The sequence below is a fragment of the Triticum aestivum genome, chromosome 3B (genome assembly GCF_018294505.1).
Source record: "Triticum aestivum cultivar Chinese Spring chromosome 3B, IWGSC CS RefSeq v2.1, whole genome shotgun sequence".
Classification (NCBI taxonomy): Eukaryota; Viridiplantae; Streptophyta; class Magnoliopsida; order Poales; family Poaceae; genus Triticum; species Triticum aestivum.
In genome coordinates, this window is record NC_057801.1 from 390,473,373 (window position 1) to 390,477,964 (window position 4,592).

Below are 4,592 nucleotides of genomic sequence, written 5' to 3' on the forward strand. Positions count from 1 at the left end.
GAATCTCACCTTTCAAACCTCCTGCACGCCTGCCTCCTTCTCTCCTTTTATGCTACTGTGTGTGTATGATTTTTGTCAGAGGAAATGAACGAACTCCGGGCCGATCCTAGAGCAGTCTGACTGCCTGGTATTTATAGAGGCAGGTGTGTAGCACTGACCCTTGGAGGCTGCCGCGCGCGCCAAGGACTCAATCTGCACGTCGTGCAGAACGTGGTAGCAGGAGCGTGGCTTGCTGGTAGAACGTGGGCAGGAAATGGAGTGCTCGAGACTTGGTCTCCCTGAGTTGTTGATTGATTTTTTTTTAGGATCACCAAGCTTTATTAATCGAATACCACAGATTGTGGGATACAAGTAAGGTCATGGGGTTGCCCGAACCAAACGTGGCACCCCGGACCTAAAGACAACGAGTGCTCGGCTAACTTATGAGCTTCTATGTTTGCCCTACAACTTTCAAAAGTAAAGATACAATGAAACAAAATGGAATAAGAAAGAATCTCGCTAATAATAGCTCTGTTTGCTCCTCTCGACCTGTTGTGTATCTCCTGAACGACTTGCTTGGCATATGATGCTACTATCATATTTTGAAGCTGAAGATCTTGCGCCAACGCTAACGCCAACCCTGAGTTGTTGATTGATGGGACATCGGCTGGAGCGCACATGGCCTTGGCCCAATTAGTTTAATCAATTTGCTTAATTAAACGTTACCTAAGGTGGGCTCTGCTACAAGACAACGTTTGGGCTTCTTACTTTGATTATTTAATCGGAGCAGCTTTTGTATATGCATGGTGACTGTGTTGATTTGCTCAAAAAGAAAAATTATTATTGGCTGTGAGAGCCACGCCACATACGTTCATGCATGTACGCTGCCTAGCCTGCATGCATTAGCACATAACGCATGCTCGTGCTAGCTAAAGATTTAATTGATGCTAAATTTTCTTTAGTCACCAATTATATTGTATATGCATTCTGTTAATATGCCGTGATATTTCGATGGCCAACGCCGACGGCGCGGCGCCCGTGGGTGTTGTTCCTCCTTCCCACAGGGTCGTCATGGTACTCTTCGGCCTTGTCCGTCTTCGAGGTTTGTCTTTGGGTGAAAGCCTTTTGCGCTGCTGTAGCAGGGTCGGCTAATGGCGTCGTTTCCGGGTCGCTTTTCCCTTGTGGTCGTCATCTTGAAGACTAGTTTCCCTTTGCGCTTTCCCTAGGGTGGACATGCAAAGTTGGTCGCAGGTAATCCTCTTGATCCCAACGGTCCAGTGCGTCAATGGGTGTGCCTATGTTTGTTTCTCGCTACGACAGAGAAGTCGGAGCTGCGTGTGGCGGGGCCCCCGCGACAACGATGATTCCATGACAGCGGTTTCAGCAGACGGTGCTCTCCGAAGATTGCAATGGGCTAGGTCGTTGTGGGGCTTGCAACTTTCCCTTGCAATGTACATCAACAAAGTTGGAGCTGCCAGTCGTCGATGTCTTGGTTGATTGAGTTGTTGATTGATTTCTTTAAATTAATTCTTTTCATTATCGAACGTTTTATTTTTGCTGTTTTGAATTTATATTTTATACATTTATTTATCTCGGTCAAAATCTATGTCAACAGATGCCCCTCGAGGTCTGCGTTCGAAGTAAGATTTTTTTTTACTCGGACCCAGAGCTCGAAACTATACATATTTTGTTTAAAGCACTTCTGGTGAGTATAATGGGTTTATGACTTTTTAGACGATCGTGTGCCAGCTACGTACAACTTTTTAACCATACGTTGCAATTGTGGAGGCTAAAAACCAGGCCACGTCCGGCTAACAAACTTCATCCGGATAACAAACTGCGTCCGCTATCCCCTCAACTCTCTTTAAACAGCAAGTCTCTTTTTCTTTTCTTAAATCAAGACAGAAGACCACGGAGATGAAGGTCTACTTCCGTCCGGCCGGCCGCAATCCTTTTGATAGGTTAGCAAATTATATATGACTTCGCTAGTGCCTAAATTGATTCATTGACTGATTAATCTGCTATTTTCTCAGTCCCAGATTGCTTTCAATCCCTCACAAGATCCACCTCCGTGTTGGCAAGTGTTGACTCCTCCAATTGGGTATGCCTCTTTCTTTGTCCTGTCATTACCAAGAAATGATCTATCTTTTAGCATCTTGGATGTTGCTTTTAATCTCTATTCCATCTCCTCATCACATAGGTGCAGGGAGACAGGGACACTAGGATACGGTCTGGATCGAATCTTCCTTGGGTAGTCTGCTTTCCCAAATTATCTGATTACGTCTGTTCGTTATGGCATCTCTCTCATCATTAGAAGTGTCAGGGATATAATGCCATGAATGCATAAAACTTTTTTTTGTCATGGTGTATATAGCCCTGGTCTCTGGATGTGTTTGATCTGTATTTATTCATCCAAATATTGTGATCCCACGGTCGGCGTTCCGGGAAGCCCCTATCCAGGCTTGGTCCGTCATTCGACTCAGGGATAATTTTATTATTATTATTATTTTGTATGAATGAGTAGATTGCTCACTGTTGCCACTCTGGAAGCCTATATACGGGCTTAGTCCGTCGTTCAACCATGAGAAGTTTCTTTTTTATCATTGTATATGCATGGGTCAATAAGTTGCTCACCGTCGGCGTTCCGGGAAGCCTCTATATGGGCTTGGTCCGTCGTTCGACGGTGATTTTTTTTTGTATATGTATGAATCGATGCCTTGATCACTGTCGGCATTCCGGCAAGCCTATATATGGGCTTGGTCCGTCGTTCGACTGTGATTTTTTTTCCATATATATCGGACAAATGTTTCCTACAAGCAGTGGTATTTACCACCACTTGTGTTTTGTATGTTGTATATAATATCTGTCAAAATCGAAAGTATGTACGTGTAGTATGTAATATATAACAATGATTAGGTAGTATATATACTAGTTTTTAGGTAGTATATACCATATTTTGAGTATGCTCTTTTTTACGTACAAATATATACGTATTTCATAAATATAACAAAAACTATGGGCCCATATGCAATTTTTTCATGTAACTTGCTTTGGAATATCTTAGATATAGTATACGAATATATTTAAAATGATAAAGTAGTATATATACTACCACATGGTAGTATATGAGACATATGGGGTAACTACCACCGGGTGGTAGGATGGATTTTCCCTATATATATATATATATATATATATATATATATATATATATATATATATATATATATATATATATATATATATATGAATTTAATGACTTGATCACTATCGGCGTTCCGGCAAGCCTATATATGGGCTTGGTCCGTCGTTCGACAGTGATTTTTTTATATGATATATGCATGAATTTAATGACTTGATCACTGTCAACGTCCCGGCAAGCTTATATATGGGCTTGGTCCGTCGTTTGACAGTGCTTTTTTTAAATAATATATGCGTGACTTTAATGACTTGATCGCTGTCGGTGTTCCGGCAAGCTTATATATGGGCTTGGTCCGTCGTTCGACAGTGATTTTTTTATGATATATGCGTGACTTTAATGACTTGATCACTGTCGGTGTTCCGACAAGCTTATATATGGGCTTGGTCCGTCGTTCGATAGCAATACTACTGTTTTGGGGCATGAGTAATATTTTCAATCATGCGTACCTGTTTTGTATTTCTCATATTTCTTTCATGCATCAAATTCAAATATTGAATTGTTTTTATTGTAGATACTATCTCTCGTTGCAGACTATGTACATCTGGATCATCATTTCCACCTCGGTATAATATTCAATCTTGCACTTTCATGTACTATTTTTTAACCTCCTGTAATTTCATACGTATACCGACATGTATTTTTTTCGTGCATATAAATGGAGGAAGCCACAGCACCATCTTCGTATGAATCATGTAGAATGCCTCTATCACAGTTGGCCAAAAAACACCTATTTGAACCTGACACTAGTGAGATAGCCAATCCAGTGATTACGAAGTTAGGCGTACCACACGGCCATCCTGAGCTTGGACCACGTGGATGGACGGCAGGGTCATCTTTCTCAGCTCGTTGTTATCAACCTCCCGCACCTGGGCCCAGACTAGGTGAAGCTTCAACCCTTGGGACACATATGATATCCAAAGGTTTAGGCTGGGAGAATCATGAGGTTGAATATGCCCCAATGCCTCTTGGCTATGTTGAATGGGGTACTAATGTCTTGAAGAAATATCATACCCACCTGAAGGGGAGTGAAGAGGGCGTGGATTACGTCTATGGAGCCATTTATTTCTCTTTAGCCAACTATTCTGTCTCCCCTCCTCTTTTAAGTTCTTTATTGGAGAAATGGGATCCCAACACCAACACGTTTTTGTTCTCGTGTGGCGAGCGTACAGTCACACTTCTTGATATGCATCAGATCGCGGGGTTGCCCCTTGATGGTGAACCTTACGAAGAATATGTTTCCCTAGCTGATGAGCTGGATCCTTCGACTCTTTTGTACCCCAACTTCCTGCCTCGGCTCCTAGAAACTTGGACCGAGCTTGATGTGGGTGGCAAAGTAGGTTTCAAGGAATGGTGTGACTTCTTTCACAATAGTGGAGTAGACTTTGCTACCCAGAGCTTAGAAGACCAATGC

General features: G+C 42.2%; 1 long non-coding RNA gene across 1 annotated transcript; it reads left to right on the forward strand.

The window, feature by feature from the left end:
* Positions 1 to 1,848: 1,848 nt before the first annotated feature.
* Positions 1,849 to 2,387, forward strand: LOC123065416 (uncharacterized). Its single transcript, XR_006431029.1, has 3 exons — positions 1,849 to 1,940; positions 2,013 to 2,080; positions 2,180 to 2,387. It is a non-coding gene; the product is annotated as an uncharacterized lncRNA (long non-coding RNA).
* The last annotated feature ends 2,205 nt before the right edge of the window (positions 2,388 to 4,592 follow it).